Source organism: Staurois parvus, unplaced genomic scaffold (assembly GCF_062004578.1).
Source record: "Staurois parvus isolate SC_StPar_1 unplaced genomic scaffold, SC_StPar_1.0 ptg001830l, whole genome shotgun sequence".
Taxonomy (NCBI): Eukaryota; Metazoa; Chordata; class Amphibia; order Anura; family Ranidae; genus Staurois; species Staurois parvus.
In genome coordinates, this window is record NW_028319626.1 from 555,560 (window position 1) to 575,418 (window position 19,859).

The following is a 19,859-nucleotide window of genomic DNA, read 5'->3' on the forward strand; positions in this document are numbered from 1 at the left end:
GACTGATCGAGATAACAGTGCCGAGTGCCCAGGACAGCAGTGGACCTCAGACAGGATCAACAAGTATTTGTTATATTAGTATATATATTGTGTATACAGTACTTTTATACTGTCTATAATTAAGAATTGGCTGGGGACATGGTTGGCTCTTGCTGTGTAGTACAGAGGAACCAGAGTCTGATGTCTGTGTAATGCACCTCCTAAGGAGCCGCTGATTCTGTTTCCTTTGTTATAGCACACACAGCATTTTCTCCACTCTTCCACTGGGTCAAATGGAACAGTCTAGGGGTGTCTTTTTAGAATTTTATCCTAAAGTTGAACTTGGATGGGGTGAAGGAAGCATGGGATACCCCAAAACTGGTGAACTGAAATCTGTGAGAACTCTTCTCTATCTCACTGAGCTGCACAAAATGTCCCACAGAATCTCTAATGCTGATGGGTGGTTATGACTTCTTCCAAAAGACCAAAAGCTACCCACAGTGCCTAACTTCCAGCACATGGGTCCTCTACTCACAAGGCATAGGATCATCAGTTGCCTCCTTCCAACATCCACCAGGCACTCTTCTTTGAGGGAGAATCAGACTCACACCACCATAGAACAGCTGGACACTTTTTCCCCAACTTCCTCCTGGCATTCTCTGTTGAGCTTCTCCAGTTCCAAACCAACTCCAGGACTAGGCTTTGCAAATAGGTCCCTCAGCTAAGCCTCCAGCGAGGACCTCCATGTCTTCTAAATGGCACCACCAGTAATCCTGTCCCAGGGGTAGAGCCTCTGAATATGGGTCTCCTCGGTGGACTTCAGACAGGATCAACAAGTATTTGTTATATTAGTATATACTGTATATTGTGTATACAGTACCTTTATACTGTCTATAATTAAGAATTGGCTGGGGACGTGGTTGGCTCTTGCTGTGTAGTACAAAGGAACCAGAGTCTGATCTCTGTGTAGTGCACCTCCTAAAGGAGTCGCTGATTCTATTTCCCCTGTATCAGCACACACATCATTTTCTCCACTCTTCCACTGGCTCAAATGGAACAGTCTAGGAGTGTCCTTTTTTAATTTTATCGTAACGTTGAACTTGGATGGGGTGAAGGAAGCATGGGATACCCCAAAACTGGTGAACTGAAATCTGTGAGAACTCTTCTCTATCTCGTGAGCTGCACAAAATGTCCCACAGAATCTCTAATGCTGATGGGTGATTGTGACTTCTTCCAAAAGCTACGCACAGTGCCTAACTTCCAGCACATGGGTCCTCTACTCACAAGGCATAGGATCATCAGTTGCCTCCTTCCAACATCCACCAGGCACTCTTCCTTGAGGGAGAATCAGACTCACACCACCATAGAACAGCTGGACACTTTTTCTCCAACTTCCTAGTGGCACTCTCTGTTGAGCTTCTTCAGTCCCAAACCAACTCCAGGACTAGGCTTTGCAAATAGGTCCCTCAGCTAAGCCTCCAGCGAGGACCTCCATGTCTTCTAAATGGCACCACCAGTAATCCTGTCCCAGGGGTAGAGCCCCTGAATATGGGTATCCTCTAGCAGGACTGGACCCAGAAACTCTTCTGCTCTGGCTCAGGCCTCATACTATTTATTAGCTCTCCAACCACCTACTAGCACACCTCCCCAGGGACTGGCTAAATTACCATAAATATTCAAGCTGCTTACTCTGTTCTTCCTCCAACTATAATTCTAGAATCCTCTAGAATGCAGGGTGAAGTAATCAAAGCAGCAACCTGTTCAGACACTAAGCAGGCCAGAACAATCAACCCCTGCTCCACTGATTATAAAGGAACTAAACTAAATTTACCCAACAACCTGCTCTAGGAGGGAGCTACACCTGCATTGGAGGAGGCAGGGCTAGTGGCCTCCTAGAAATACTTTATAACCCACCTAATGTGTAATAAGGGTACTCAACCACAACCTGAGATGTCCTCTTCAGCTGTGATATTCATATGACCATGTAGGCAGGTGCAGTCTGTTTTCTATACTGTTGTTGGTACTCAGTCGAGTGGTACCACAGCCTGGAGAGGAAGTCCATGGGAAACATGGTTTCTCCATAGTTTTCTGGGTCAATGGAGCAGTGTTCTGGCCATCTTGGGCTAGCAGGGTCTATTTAAGTCTCTGTCCCAGGGTTTTGGCATTCATTTTGCAAGTGGCTAGTGTAGGGGGAGAGACCCACTTGTGAGGAAAAGTACTAGTGGTAGGGTAAGGTGACGAGTAGGGACAGGCTAGAGACTCATTATCCTGGAAAGGAGCCTCCCCTCTTGGGAGAGGACCAGCCAGGCTGCACTTCACCCTCTGAGACAGACGCTGTCGGCATCTCTCCATAGCCTCCTCTTTGACTGCATTGAACTATGAGTTATTTCCCTAGTGGCGCTCTCATGCCAGGGTGTTTGTATCACTGTCAAGTTTCAAGTTTACTGCAGCCGGACTCAGTTCTAAAGAATGCTAAAGGGTATTAGCAAATCACTGTATACATTGTCAGGGGGGACTGACCATTTGGAAACTCGGGCACTGCCCGAGGGCCCGGGGTCAGTAGGGGGCCCCATGAGATGCCCCTGGTACCTTTTTCATAGGTTTTTTTGAGTTTGGGCAAAGACACAGGGGCCCCATGATCCCCTATTGCCTGGGGGCCCCATGAGTTGTCAGTCCGCCCCTGGATTGGTTACATTTACCAGTCACCAATAACCAATGGCTTTGCTAATTCCCTCTAGCATTCTCCAGAATTGTAACATTCTATCTTTGTGTTCCTATGCTCCTCAGTGCCATCTAGTGGCCATAATGCAGTATTTCACTACTGCTCAGAATAAAACATTCATTCAGGGGAGCCTAAAGGAGACTAAAGAACAATCATTTTTGACAAATTTGTACAGAACAAATGCAGAGTCACTGGAGAAAGGGCTATGCAATCTTTTTATATAAATGGGCCCCCATATGGAGTCATTGATAAATTTTGAGCAAAACTGATTGATTTAATTGAAATAATTTTGATTAGTCATGACAATCTGATGGTAGGAAGGTAGATAGATCACTATGATCCTTAAGTATGTGGTGCATCGAATGATCTTTTCGATCTTCCGAACAAATGTTTCTCCCAGATAGTAAATCGACTGGCCATGTGATTGTATATTAAACCATTCAATGTATGGCCACCATAATGGTTCCTTTACAAAGGTGTTAAGACTGAAAAGTCATCCGCAATGGATTGCTTTTCAGATTCTGCTTGACAACTCAGTGGGGATTTTACATTGAACTACCATGCTGTGACCACCATAGCAGCACTGGAATGCTGTTGTAGCTCAGTGCTATTGACAGAGGAAGAGTCTGACAAGTGGTGCCGCCTGTCAACCTCAACATGCCGAGTGAAAATCGCCGCACTGCTGTGGTACCGTGAACTCCGGCTGCCATGTAAATTTGAAGGTGGGAGGTAAAAACGTGGATCAGCCACCTGTTTTTGCCACCACACTGTGTGACCTACGCCTTAGGCTGCATTCACACCTGAGTGTAGCGGAAATGCAGGCAGAAATGCGTATGTATCGGAAACATGCAAAAAAACACAATAAAACGCGTGATGCGCTTGTGGTGTCATTCATTCTTAATGATACCCCAGGGGCGGACTGACAACTCATGGGGCCCCCGGGCAATAGGGGATCATGGGGCCCCTGTGTCCTTGCCCAAACTCAAAAAAGCCTATGAAAAAGGTACCAGGGGCATCTCATGGGGCCCCCTACTGACCCCGGCCCTCGGGCAGTGCCCGAGTATCCAAATGGTCAGCCCGCCCCTGTGATACCCCAAACGTGGGTAGCAGTCCCGCATTTTGTTGCAAGAAAAATGTGGCAAAACACGGAACGCCAGTGCCAAAAAAAGCCACTTGGGCTACTTTGGAACTTTTGTCGCACATGGAGAAGCCTATTCAAGTCAATGGATTTCTGCCGTGCAATTTTTTCAATGCGCCAAGAAAAGGGCAAAAAATGCGCGAGGAGTCATATTGCACAGGTGTGAATGGAACCTTTAGCAGGTCGTACACTAGAAGATTTTTGATTGAGATTTTTTGTTTTAAGAATGTACATTCGATTTTCTGGTTGCTACCTGGCGATCAAATCGGTGGTGGTTTGTGACCAAAATTTGAAAGATCAGGATAGAAAATTTTTCTTGGAACAAAAGAATTTCTAACAGCCTCTGTGGTATGACATTCACTCCAAAATCAAATGTTAAAAGAAAATTAAATTTTAAAGTACTTTCAAATGACATTTGTCCCGTTATTGAGCCCGGGTTCACATATATGCGGTGCAGCAGGGGCGGACTGACAACTCATGGGGCCCCCGAGCAATAGGGGATCATGGGGCCCCTGTGGCCTTCTCCACACTCAAAGCACACCCCAAAAAGCCTATAAAAAAGGTACCAGGGGCATTTCATGGGGCCCCCTACTAACCCCAGGCCCTTGGGTAGTGCCCGAGTGCTCGAATGGTCAGTCCGCCTCTGCGGTGCAGTACATCGCTTGTGATTCACACAGGAACTGCACCGCATTCCTGTGCCAATCACATGCAATTTGTGTGCGGTGCGATCGGAGCCATATATTTTGTATGGCTCAAATTGCACCCGTACCAAAAAGGTGCAGGACCCTTTTTTGGGTCCGCACTAGAATCGGATCGCATGGGTATTCACACCTATGTGATCCGATTGTGCACATCGCACCGCGTTTTGCGGACCGATTTCGGGATGTTGTTAGCTTAACATACACACCCGCTTTGGTTTGCATGAATGGGGTGCGATTCTAATGTGGTGCAGAATTCACACAGAAAATGCTGCAAATTCCAGACCGCATCAGTGTGAACCCAGGCTTAATAAACACAAAACTGATTAGAACTCTGCTTTAGCCCGGGTTCACATACAGTTGCAAAAAAAAGTATGTGACCCCCTTGGGATTCCGTAGAGTTTTGCATGAATTGGGCATAAAATGTGCTCTGAACGTCATCTAAGTCACAACAATAGAAGAACACAGTCTGCTGAACATAATACTACACAAACATTACATGTTGCCATGGTTTAATTGCACATAACATGTAAACATTCACAGTGCAGGGAGGAAAAAGTATGTGAGGCCCTAGCTTAATGACTTCTCCCAGCGCTAATTGGAGCCAGGAGTGAGCCAACCTTGACTCCAATCAGTGTGATGATATTGGATGTGTTGCTGACAGCTGTCCTGCCCTTAAAAAACACACACCTGTTTTGGGTTTACTGGTTTCAAGAAGCACTGTCTGATGTGAACCATGCCTCGCAGAAAAGAGCTCTCAGAAGACCTACGATCAAGAATTGTTGACTTGCATGAAGCTGGAAAGGGTTACAAAAGTATCTCCAAAAGCCTTGATGTTCATGTGTCCACGGTAAGACAGACTGTCTACAAATGGAGAAAGTTTAGCACTGTTGCTACTCTCCCTAGGCGGGGTCGTCCTGTAAAAATGACTGAAAGAGCACAGCGCAGAATGCTGCATGAGGTAAAGAAGAATCCCAGAGTGTCAGCTAAAGACCTACAGAAATCTCTGGCACATGCTAACATTTTTGTTGACACATCTACAATAAGGAAAACATTAAACAAGAATGGAGTACATGGGAGGACACCACGGAGGAAGCCATTGCTGTCCAAAAAGAATATTGCAGGACGTTTGAAGTTTGCAAAATATGCGGTGCAGTACATCGCATGTGATTCGCACAGGAACCGCACATATATTTTGTATGGCTCAAATCGCACCGCAGGACCCTTTTTTGGTCCGCACTAGAATCCTGTGAATACCCATGCGATCCGATTCTGCACATCGCACCGCGTTTTGCGGACCGCTTTCGGGGTGTTGTTAACTTAACATACACACCCGCAGCAGTTCACATGAACGAGGTGCGATTCTGATGCAGAAAACGCTGCGAATTCCGCACCGCATCAGGCTATGTACTGAGAATTTTCATAGAAATGTTGATACGAATATTCATATGTGTGAAAATCTACTAGTGTATGGCCAGCTTATGGGTATTTATTTTTTTAAATGAAAAAGTGTCGGGAGGGGGGAATAAAAGTTCTGGATGTTTTCATTTCACACCCAAACATTCCACAAATATACTGAAAAACAAATATAAAACAAAAATGCAAATACTGTCTGAGGTCCCGTTCACACTTGGCGATTTGGAATCCCAGGCCGAACTACCGCGATTCTGCCCTCGATTCCAAATCGCGTTGCAATCACTGAAAAACGCATGATGCACGTTTGGGTGCAATTCATTCTAAGCAGCACCCCAGACGTGTTGCAATTTTGCCGCGATTGTCCTGCGACAGAATCTCGTGGCAATCACGGCAAAACGTACCTTTTAAAAAAATCGCTGAAGCTTGTCACCCAAAATGGAGCAGGAACTTCTTTTTGGGTGATAAACGGCATTGAAGTGAATAGACTGCCCTATGTGCCACTCATGCGGAATCACGTGAAAATCGCGCACACAAACGCAAGTTTTTGCTACAGGAAGTATGAATGGGGCGTTAAGGCCCCGTTCACATGATTGCATAACGGGCCCGAGCGTTCCCACTACTCAGTTTTGACATGTGATTTTTATGCGATTCTGCGTGTCACATAGGGCAGCCCATTGTGGTCCTTTTCAGGGGCGACCAGCTGCATGCAATTTGTGAAGGTGTAGTTTGGCGCAAAACAATTGCGTGACAATTGCGGCAGACTCGCATCACATTTGGGGTGCCAATAAAGGATAATGGCACCCAAATGTGTACAGCTTAGTTGTGCTGCGACTGCTATGCGATTTAGGATCACAATCTGCCTGATTCCCCATCTCAGCGATTCTGCTCATAATCCCAAATGTGAACTGGGCCTAACAGGGGCGGACTGACAACTCATGGGGCCCCTGGGCATTAGGGGATCATGGGGCCCCTGTGTCCTTGCCCACACTCAAAAAAGCCTATAAAAAAGGGGCATTTCAGGGGGCCCCCTACTGACCCCGGGCCCTCGGGCAGTGCCCAAGTGCTCGAATGGTCAGTCCTTCACACTCATCATGTGTATCCTTCCTTCAATCTCGGTGTGCTTTGTGCATTTCATCCAGATCTGTGCAGTAATCCAGTGTGAGACTTTCTTCCTGCAATAAAGACCGCTCACTGCTGCTCTCTCTGCTTGTGCAGGGTGACTGGTCTGGACTCCGCCCCCTCCTATAGTTTTCTGCAGAAAGCCTATAGTAGGAGGAGCATGCCAGGCCCCTCCCACAGCTCTGCTCTCTGCACATGTACAGCACTGTGATGATGCCACTGCTAATTTTACAAGGTAATATCTGGGATTGCAAAGCCCTCAAGGCTATTGAGCAATATATTTCAGGCCCCATTCACATATTGCCCTTTCTGCCAGGAGATTTTCAAAGCGCAATTCTGCGTGTCGCATAGGGCTAGCCCATTCACTTGACTGGCCTGCTCACTATGCGTGCCTGTCGCCCAAAAAGAAACTCCTGCTCAGGGGCGGACTGACAACTCATGGGGCCCCCGGGCAATAGGGGATCATGGGGCCCCTGTGTCCTTGTCCAAACTAAAAAAAAGCCTATGAAAAAGGTACCAGGGGCATCTCATGGGGCCCCCTACTGACCCCGGGCCCTCGGGCAGTGCCTGAGTTTCCAAATGGTCAGTCCGCCCCTGCCCCAGTCATTACCAAACCATAACTAATTAATAGATTGTAAGCTCCCAGGATCAGGGCCCTCCTATCCCTCTTGTATTGAACTGTATTGTTGCTGTATTGTCTCCCGTTATATTGTAAAGCGCTGAGCAAACTGTTGGCGCTATATAAATCCTTTTTGTGGGTGACAAGCGTCATGCAATTTTTAAAGGGGCGTTTTGCCGCAATCACAGCAGAATCACATTTAAAGGATAATGGCGCCACCATACACGCGTCACGTGTTTTACAGTGTTGTGCAGCAATCTCCACACGATTTGGAATCCCTGCGATTCTGCCCCACAATTCCAAATTGCGCAGTACGAATGAGGCCTCAGTGACAGCTTTTGTGCCCGGAGTTCAGCTTCAAAGGAAAAAAAAAAAAGTTTGAATTGCAAACCGTTATCGTTTGCCGCTGCGGCGAATTTTGAGATTTTGTCGTAACTCCCATCGCGACTGTAAATCAGTCTGAACGCCGCGCGGCAGATTTATCCTTCTATCTGTTTTTCTTTTTAGGCCGTGGGTGCGCTTTATGGTTTGCCAAAAATTAGATTTATTATCTAGATATATATGAAAGAAGGAAATAAATAAAAAAAGAATAATTCACGTATGACCGTGATCTGTTTTTAACTTTCTTTTTATGGAAAAAAAACATATTTTGGAAACAGAATTACCCGCGTTTAAAATATTCGCCTTTCTTACAGGATTTCTTCTGGGACCCAAAACCACACTGACCGCCATTGGCTTGTAAATTAAAAAACAAAAAAAAGGATGGCAGCTCACGCGCAGACAAAGCCATTGATGGTATCCCAGCTATTTACTCCCCAGCATATGTATTTATTTATGCTGCGACGCCTGGTTCTGTGTCTCCGGTGAAAACGCGGCCGGGGTCCTGCGCAGAAAACATCAGGAAAAGACGCGGGGCGTAGCTCTCCCAGTCACAGCTCGCAGCGTTCCTTGCCAAAACATTATTTTTAAAAAAAGTCAGCGTGCTTTCAGGGTTTTATTTTAATATGATCTATTGAGGAAGTTCATGTTTCAGGGTCGGGTTTACGATCGGCGCTTAATTCCTGCCTATCTTGCGAAGAAGCCGCGCGGCCCCCCGTTTTGCCAATTGCCATTAGAAACAAAACAAACACGGCCAAACAGTGTCCTGCGTCCGTGGGTGAGCGCAGAGGAGGGATACCACTTTAAATAGAAAGTTCGGGTAATTATAGAGATATCGCTTTACAGGGATCTGGAGGGGAATGGCAAGCTTGAAGACCCAAAGCCGCTCATTGTTAGATGCAAATAGAATCGGAGGAGATGAAGCAAAGGTTTGCCTTTCCATGAGCTGCCCCAGACATACCCGCTTTGGTACAAATGTAACAGACCTGCCAGGGCACGCTTCAGTTAAAAAAGAAAAGCTGTAGTTTAATCTGTTTAAAATGTGCCTTCTCTGGTTCATCCCTCCCCAATTCATCAATAGATAAATGTTTCATCTAAAACCTCATTTTAGTGAAGTTATCACTAGGCCTCTGTGCTTTTCTATGCAATGCAGCCAAATTATGGCTGGTCGGAGGGGCTGTGCATAGCGTCCTGAAAACAGAAGACCATCCTTGGTGATGCCCACATATTATGCTGAGTCTCCATGACTGAAAGACCCAAAATCCAATCAATGAAAGGGGCGGACCAGGGACAGTCAGGCTTGGGGAAAGGGGGGAGGGGGCTAGAACAGCCTTTTTCAACCTTTTACCCCAGAGGAACCCTTCAAATAATTTCCAGATCTCAGGGATCCCAGCTATAATCAGCTGGAAGAATGCCCCTTATATTGGTGGTCAGCAAGACAAATACACCTTACATTGGTGATCAACGGGAAGATTGCTCCTTACATTGGTGATCAATGGGAAGAATGTTCTTACATTGGTGATCAACGGGAAGATTGCTCCTTACATTGGTGATCAATGGGAAGAATGTTCTTACATTGGTGATCAACGGGAAGATTGCTCCTTACATTGGTGATCAATGGGAAGATTGCTCCTTACATTGGTGATCAGTGGGAAGATTGCTCCTTACATTGGTGATCAATGGGAAGAATGCTCCTTACATTGGTGATCAGTGGGAAGAATGCCCCTTACATTGGTGGTCAGTGGGAAGAATGCTCCTTACATTGGTGATCAGTGGGAAGAATGCCCCTTACATTGGTGATCAGTGGGAAGAATGCTCCTTACATTGGTGATCAGTGGGAAGAATGTCCCTTACATTGGTGATCAGTGGGAAGAATGCCCCTTACATTGGTGGTCAGTGGGAAGAATGCTCCTTACATTGGTGATCAGTGGGAAGAATGCCCCTTACATTGGTGATCAGTGGGAAGAATGCTCCTTACATTGGTGATCAGTGGGAAGAATGCCCCTTACATTGGTGGTCAGTGGGAAGAATGCTCCTTACATTGGTGATCAGTGGGAAGAATGCCCCTTACATTGGTGATCAGGGGGAAGAATGCTCCTTACATTGGTGATCAGTGGGAAGAATGTCCCTTACATTGGTGATCAGTGGGAAGAATGCCCCTTACATTGGTGGTCAGTGGGAAGAATGTCCCTTACATTGGTGGTCAACGGGAAGAATGCTCCTTACATTGGTGATCAACGGGAAGAATGCCCCTTACATTGGTGATCAGTGGGAAGAATGCCCCTTACATTGGTGGTCAGTGGAAAGAATGCTCCTTACATTGGAGGTCAGTGGGAAGAATGCCCCTTTCATTGGAGGTCAGTGGGAAGAATGCTCCTTACATTGGTGGTTAGTGGGAAGAATTCTCCTCATATTGGTGATCAGTGGCAAGAATGCTACTTACATTGGTGATCATTGGGAAGAATGCTCCTTACATTGGTGATCAACGGGAAGATTGCTCCTTACATTGGTGATCATTGGGAAGAATGCTCCTTACATTGGTGATCAGTGGGAAGAATGCCCCTTACATTGGTGGTCAGTGGGAAGAATGCTCCTTACATTGGTGGTCAGTGGGAAGAATGCCCCTTACATTGGTGGTCAGTGGGAAGAATGCTCCTTACATTGGTGATCATTGGGAAGAATGCTCCTTACATTGGTGATCAACGGAAAGATTGCTCCTTACATTGGTGATCATTGGGAAGAATGCTCCTTACGTTGGTGATCATTGGGAAGAATGCTCCTTACATTGGTGGTCAGTGGGAAGAATGCTCCTTACATTGGTGATCAACGGGAAGAATGCTCCTTACCTTGGTGATCAGTGGGAAGAATGCTCCTTACATTGGAGGTCAGTGGGAAGAATGCCCCTTTCATTGGAGGTCAGTGGGAAGAATGCTCCTTACATTGGTGGTCAGTGGGAAGAATGCTCCTTACATTGGTGATCAACGGGAAGAATGCTCCTTACCTTGGTGATCAGTGGGAAGAATGCTCCTTACCTTGGTGATCAGTGGGAAGAATGCTCCTATATTGGTGGTCAGCAGGAAGAATGCTCCTTACATTGGTGATCAGTGGGAAGAATGCCCCCAAGCTATGTTGGTACCCCAGAGGAACCCTTGAAATAATTTTCAGATCTCGGGGATCCCAGCTATAATCAGCTGGAAGAATGCCCCTTATATTGGTGATCAATGGGAAGAATGCTCCTTACATTGGTGATCATAGGGAAGAATGCTCCTTACATTGGTGATCATTGGGAAGAATGCTCCTTACATTGGTGATCATTGGGAAGAATGCTCTTTACATTGGTGGTCAGTGGGAAGAATGTTCCTTACATTGGTGATCAGTGGGAAGAATGCTCCTTACATTGGTGATCAGTGGGAAGAATACTCCTTACATTGGTGATCAACGGGAAGAATACTCCTTACATTGGTGATAAACGGGAAGAATGCTCCTTACATTGGTGGTCAGTGGGAAGAATGCTCCTTACATTGGTGGTCAGTGGGAAGAATGCTCCTTTATTGGTGGTCAGTGGGAAGAATGTCCCTTACATTGGTGTCAGTGGGAAGAATGCCCCTTACATTGGTGATCAGTGGGAAGAATGCCCCTTACATTGGTGATCAGTGGGAAGAATGCCCCCAAGCTATGTTGGTACCCCAGAGGAACCCTTGAAATAATTTTCAGATCTCAGGGATCCCAGCTATAATCAGCTGGAAGAATGCCCCTTATATTGATGGTCAGCAGGACAAATATACCTTACATTGGTGATCAGTGGGAAGATTGCTCCTTCCATTGGTGATCAGTGGGAAGAACACTCCTTACATTGGTGATCAACGGGAAGAATGCTCCTTACATTGGTGATCATTGGGAAGAATGCTCCTTACATTGGTGATCATTGGGAAGAATGCCCCTTACATTGGTGGTCAGTGGGAAGAATGCTCCTTACATTGGTGATCAGTGGGAAGAATGTCCCTTACCTTGGTGATCAGTGGGTACAATGCCCCTTACATTGGTGATCAGTGGGAAGAATGCTCCTTACATTGTTGATCAGTGGGAAGAATGCTCCTTACATTGTTGATCAGTGGGAAGAATGCCCACATTGAAGATACTTTAAAAGGTCATCTACCATTAGCTCTTCCAAGTGGCATTGGCCCCCCCAAGCTGTGTTGGGACCATCATTTGGGAGATCAATCAGCCACATCTAAAGGAACCCCGTAGAGAACTCTGGATGAACCCTGGTTGTCTGGGCTAGATTATGCTGCATGTTCCACTGCCCCTTGATGGATTGATTTAAACAGGTTCCTCAAGAATTGAAAGCTACGCACGAAAGTCGCATCACAATCATGTTAAATAATCACACTGAAATTTGTGTCAAAATCGCATTGCAGCAGTGTGAACTGAGCCTTACTGATGTCATTGGCTGATCAAAGGTGAAATAGTAAATGCAATGTAACAATACATTATTACATTGCATTGCTCCATGACACTCGCATACTATCTGCAAGTGTAATTTTTTTCACCAGAACAGCTGCATTGTGACAGGTGCTCCTAGTATGAAATACATTGCTTTTTGAAAGCAGTTAATAGTGGTGGGGGGAGGAGAAAAGGTGTTCTGCAGTGGGGAGAGAGGAGCTGTATGTAGGGAACATGACTGAAGTTTTTTAGGGCGTGTCACTCAAGCTTAAAATCTCCTTGATACAGTTTACTGCTTTACCAACACCACTTTCTGAGCCATGTGAATGCCAAAGCCAAGTATACTCTACCCCAACCAGGGGTGTAGATAATGAGGGGGATAGGGGGGCTCAGAGCTTACATGGTACAGCACATCAGCTAGTACTGACAGCCACACTTGGTACCCAAAGCAGGAGCTACTCCTGCAGTCTTTTCAGCTCAGAATGAGCAAGGCTGCTCCTCCTCGCCACTAGTCACATGACCCAGCCAAGGCAGCCCTACTGTACTCCTACTCCCCATGTGAATGCCAAAGCCAGGTATACTCAACCCCAACCAGGGGTGTAGATAATGAGGGAGATAGGGGGGCTCAGAGCTTACATGGTACAGCACATCAGCTAGTACTGACAGCCACACTTGGTACCCAAAGCAGGAGCTACTCCTGCAGTTTTTTCAGCTCAGAATGAGCAAGGCTGCTCCTCCTCACCTCTAGTCACATGACCCAGCCAAGGCAGCCCTACTGTACTGCTACTCCCCATGTGAATGCCAAAGCCAGGTATACTCAACCCCAACCAGGGGTGTAGATAATGAGGGGGATAGGGGGGCTCAGAGCTTACATGGTACAGCACATCAGCTAGTACTGACAGCCACACTTGGTACCCAAAGCAGGAGCTACTCCTGCAGTTTTTTTCAGCTCAGAATGAGCAAGGCTGCTCCTCCTCGCCTCTAGTCACATGACCCAGCCAAGGCAGCCCCTCCTACTGTACTCCTACTCCCCTCCTAGTGCAATTTGGCCATGCGCACATATTCACTTATATTTTATTCTGGGTTGCCGAGGCTGAACCCCTACCAGGGGAAAAAATGATCTACGGACCTGACCCCAACCATGCAGAGAACCACGTCCCCCACCAACCTGCTATCCAATAGGGAGCCTTAAAGGCACATAGGGACTAGCCCTACAGGCTCTGTGTCTGTAGCCTCCACCCGTTCTGCAGACTGAGCGCGCTAGTGGATGCAGCTACAGCACGCAATCATAAAAAAATATGCATGTGCATGACCTGAGATTATGGTGATTTTTAACCAAACTGACCAAAGTTCCTCTCCAATTATTTTCCTAAGGCCTGCGCCGCAACGAACATAAACGTCTGTGTATTAGAACAGGCTCAATCCTTCCAGCTTAAAACTTATTAAATACTTCTAAGCGGATTGTGTGAAATGTAATGAATATGTCGCAGATAATAAGCTTGCGAGACATGGCCAGGATAATACAGATTTTTTTTAATTAAGTTCTGTAGACAATTGTCTGAATTAATAACAAAGGCAGGAGGTCTCTGGAGGAATGTTAATTGATGCTCTTTGGCGAGACGAAATTTGTTTTTTTTTTGTGTTTTTTTTTTTTTATTTAACCTTGAATTTTTCCCTCGGCGGGTATTGGTGATGTCACCCTCTAAGTGTGTGACTGTGCATTGTAATTTGTAATGCTTAGAGGGAGATGGGCTGCTGCAAAGGCTGCAGCAGAATTCTGGGCTTCTTTTTGGTGGGGGTTTCTGTAATATGTTGGTCACACATTGGCCTGGCCTGGATTGTAATACATTGAGCCTGGCCTGGCTTGGATTGTCACCTGGCACCACAGGTACTCTTTGACCAGACAGCCCAAAGGCCAGACACAATTATTTGTGATGACAGCTCCTCTTGATTGGTTGATGCAAACTTTATAGAATCTGCAACAAAGGGTTGTAGGTTAAAAAAAAAGACATGGGATTGTACAACCTTTCAATAAACCAACCCCAGTCCAGGGGCGGACTGACAACTCATGGGGCCCCCGGGCAAAAGGGGATCATGGGGCCCCTGTGTCCTTGCCCAAACTCAAAAAAGCTGATAAGGATAACCTGGAACAAGTCAGATGTCAGGGCAGGCAGCAGATATGGGTAACCAGGAGCAAGCCAGGGGTTAGCGTAGGCAACTGACATAAATAACCAGGAACAAGGCAGTTGTCAGATCAGGCAGCTGATGTGGATAACCGGGAACAAGCCAGATGATAGGGCAGGCAGCAGACATGGGTAATTAGGAACAAGCCAGGGGTCAGTGTAGGCAGCTGACATAAATAACCAGGAACAAGGCAGATGTCAGGACAGGCAGCTGATAAAAATAACCAGGAACAAGCCAGATGTCAGGGCAGGCAGCAGACATTAGTAACCAGGAACAAGCCAGGGGTTAGCGTAGGCAGCTGACATAAATAACCAGGAACAAGGCAGATGTCAGGACAGGCAGCTGATAAGGATAACCGGGAACAAGGCAGATGTCAGGGCAAGCAGCAGACATGGGTAACCAGGAACAAGCCAGGGGTTAGCGTAGGCAACTGACATAAATAACCAGGAACAAGGCAGTTGTCAGATCAGGCAGCTGATATGGATAACCGGGAACAAGCCAGATGATAGGGCAGGCAGCAGACGTGGGTAACCAGGAACAAGCCAGGGGTCAGTGTAGGCAGCTGACAAAAAATAACCAGGAACAAGGCAGATGTCAGGACAGGCAGCTGATAAGGATAGCCGGGAACAAGGCAGATGTCAGGGCAAGCAGCAGACATGGGTAACCAGGAACAAGCCAGGGGTCAGTGTAGGCAGCTGACATAAATAACCAGGAACAAGGCAGATGTCAGATCAGGCAGCTGATATGGATAACCGGGAACAAGCTAGATGATAGGGCAGGCAACAAGCTAGATGATAGGGCAGGCAGCAGACATGTATAACCAGGAACTAGCCAGAGGTCAGGGCAGGCAACAGACAAGGGTATTGAAAAATTAGTCAGAGGTCAGGACAGACAGTGGACAAGGATAACCAGGAAACAAAGCCAGAGGTTGATGCATGGGAATCAATGCACAGGGGCAGGGCAACTAGCTAGTAAAAGCATTGCTCGGACAGCGGGCTGCGCTGAGTTTACATAGACCGGTCAGAGGAAGGAAGCCACTGTGATTGGATGTGATACAGGAAACAACAAAGAGAAACTGCGCCACCCTGGTAACATGTGGCAGTGACAGGGGACAAGGTATGTGCATCCACGTACAATAGAAGCAGATGCGGCGCTTGATTGAGGAAGGTAAGTAGTGCTGAAGTCAGGAGGACAGGGACAAAGTTGGAAATTATGGTCAGGAGATCTTGCCGCTGAAATATCTAAAAAACATAGAAAGTCAGGGGCTGACCCAGTCCAACGGGCTCCACCTATACATAAAACATCACTTTTGGGTAGACTGATCTTTTCATTTTTTTTTTAATTTGAGACCATTATGATTTTTCTACCACTTGCCATTACCGGGCTGCCTAAGAGCACTTTCAGAACAGATCCTTTCTGAGGAGGGGTAATGGGGCCCCGCTGTTCCTGTACATACACAGAAATTCCTATCAGCCTGATTAGAGAAGAAGCCAGGAAATCTCCCCACACACTGGTCTGGTATCACTTGTGATAACACTGACGGTGCAGAAAATGAAAACACGGCAACACATTGCTCAGATAATCAGACGCTGAGAGGGGGGCTCATAGAACATTCCCAATACCCGAAAAATGATTGTAGGGTTTGCACACGCTACAACACACGTTACTGGGAGGTGAATTGTCTCCGGTCTAAATTGTCCCTAGTATGTGTATGTATGAATGTGAGTTAGGGCCCTTAGATTGTACACCCCTTGAGGGTTAGGGACTGATGTGAATGTACAATATACAGTTGCAAGAAAAAGTATGTGAACCCCTTGGGATTACGTGGAGTTTTGCATGAATTGGGCATAAAATGTGCTCTGAACGTCATCTAAGTCACAACAATAGAAGAACACAGTCTGCTGAACATAATACTACACAAACATTAGATGTTGCCATGGTTTAATTGCACATAACATGTAAACATTCACAGTGCAGGGAGGAAAAAGTATGTGAGGCCCTAGCTTAATGAGCTCCCAGAGCTGATTGGAGCCAGGATTGAGCCAACCTTGACTCCAACCAGTGTAATGATATTGGATGTGTTGATGACAGCTGTCCTGCCCTTAAAAAACACACACCTGTTTTGGGTTTACTGGTTTCAAGAAGCACTGTCTGATGTGAACCATGCCTCGCAGAAAAGAGCTCTCAGAAGACCTACGATCAAGAATTGTTGACTTGCATGAAGCTGGAAAGGGTTACAAAAGTATCTCAAAAAGCCTTGATGTTCATGTGTCCACGGTAAGACAGACTGTCTACAAATGGAGAAAGTTTAGCACTGTTGCTACTCTCCCTAGGCATGGTCGTCCTGTAAAAATGACTGCAAGAGCACAGCGCAGAATGCTGCATGAGGTAAAGAAGAATCCCAGAGTGTCAGCTAAAGACCTACAGAAATCTCTGGCACATGCTAACATTTTTGTTGACACATCTACAATAAGGAAAACATTAAACAAGAATGGAGTACATGGGAGGACACCACGGAGGAAGCCATTGCTGTCCAAAAAGAATATTGCAGCACGTTTGAAGTTTGCAAAAGAGCACCTGGATGTTCCACAGCACTACTGGCAAAATATACTGTGGACAGATGAAACCAAGATTGAGTTGTTTGGGAAGAACACACAACACTGTGTGTGGAGAAAAAAAAGGCACAGCACACCAACATCAAAACCTCATCCCCACTGTAAAACATGGCGGAGGGAGCATCATGGTTTGGGGCTGCTTTGCTGCCTCAGAGCCTGGACGGATTGTTGTCATTGATGGGAAAATGAATTCCAGAGTTTATCAAGACATTTTGCAGGAAAACGTACGACCATCTGTCCGCCAACTGAAGCTCCGCAGAGGATGGGTGATGCAACAGGACAATGACCCAAAGCATACAAGTAATTCAACAAAACAATGGCTGCAACAGCACAGCATACGCCTTCTGGAGTGGCCCAGTCAGAGTCCTGACCTCAACCCGATTGAAATGCTATGGCATGACCTTAAGAGAGCGATTCACACCAGACATCCCAAGAATATTGCTACACTGAAACAGTTTTGTGAAGAGGAGTGGTCCAAAATTACTCCAGATCGTTGTGCAGGTCTGATCTGCAACTACAGGAAACGTTTGGTTGAGGTTGTTGCTGCCAAAGGAGGGTCATCCAGTTATTAAGTCCAAAGGTTCACATACTTTTTCCTCCCTGCACTGTGAATGTTTACATGTTATGTGCAATTAAACCATGGCAACATCTAATGTTTGTGTAGTATTATGTTCAGCAGACTGTGTTCTTCTATTGTTGTGACTTAGATGACGTTCAGAGCACATTTTATGCCCAATTCATGCAAAACTCCACGTAATCCCAAGGGGTTCACATACTTTTTCTTGCAACTGTATATGTAAAGTGCTGCGTAAAATTGACATAGATATATAAGTACCAGAAATAAATAATAAATTACATGTGACTCGTTATGGTGTGAGCTGTAGATGACCATTGCCATTGAAAGTTAATTGCACCTTAATGCAAATTGTAGGGCTCATGCACATGTACGTGCAATTAGCTGCATTCAGGATGGTAATTTATACGGATCTGAATGCAGCAATATTGCATCCTTTGGGTCCATTCTTACGGCTCCATTTTGGTCTGAAGCCTTTAGCTGCATAAATCAAAACTAGAAAAATAGGCATTTACGGTCTAATTGACTGTACTGTACACATGAACACATTAGTACTGACGTTTACAATGTAGACAGAGCCTATGCACCGCCGCCTCTGTCTAGAGAATTGAGGCCTGATGTATAAACCGCAACATGTAGGCAGCAGCGGCAGAACACATTGACCTCAACAAAGCGAATTGTATGTACTTCTGCGCTATACCACCATGCATACATACTGTAAGTCATTTAGGAAGATACGCAAACATTTGTGTGCAATCAGCGGCGGCATCACATGTGCATAATGTTCGCATTTCAATTTATGCAGACATACCCACATGTAAGAAAAATATATTTGAAATATATTTTAAAAATATTCTTCCTAAATATATTGACATATATTTGAAATACTACAATTTTGGCCATATTCAATATATTTAAAAATATATTACAATAAATATAGATAGGTAGATAGATAGATAGATAGATAGATAGATAGATAGATAGATAGATAGATAGATAGATACATGTGTGTATATATATATATATATATATATATATATATATATATATATATATACTGTATGTTGAAATGCGTTTTTATATATTTGAAATACTAAAATTTTGGCCATATTCAATATTTCTATATAGATAGATAGATATATAGATAGATAGATAGATAGATAGATAGATAGATAGATAGATAAATATACTGTATGTTGAAATGCGTTTTTATTACAAAATATATAAAAAGTATTTTAAAAAATAAATTTTCAAATATGCTGTATGTCTTTAAAAATACATTTAATCTACATTTTCGGAATGCATTTACAAATATATGTAAAAATATATGTTGAAACAATTTTTTTACATGTTAAAAAAAATCTCAAGAATATATTTTAAAAAATTCATATATTTTTCATTTATTTTGTAATATATAAAACACATTTCAACATGCAGTGTATATATATATATATATATATATATATATATATATATATATATATATAAATATTGAATACGGCCAAAATTGTAGTATATATATGGATATATATATATATTTATTTATTTATTGAAAAATATTTAGAAAAATATATTGAATAGGGCCAAAATTTTAGTATTTCAAATACAGTATATGTCAATATATTTCGGAAGAATATTTTTAAAATATATTTCAAATATATTTTTCTTCCATGTGGGTAAGCTGGTGTATGTCGGAGCTCTGGTGCAGTATGAATAAATTTTTATAAGGCATTTTGCTGCCAGCAAACTCAATATGGCTGAATGTATGGAGCTTAATGTGCGATGCACCATGCGTTGCTCTGTAGCGCACCATCATGCTCAGATTTATATGCTTTGTGTGCTACATTGAGAAAATGTTGCAGGACCTATTTTTTTTTTTTTTATGTATGTTCAATGGGCTACCTAATGCATTAGTGGCTATATACATTGCTTTATGGTGTGGATGGGTCCTATGGGTCGGGATGTTGTAATGTT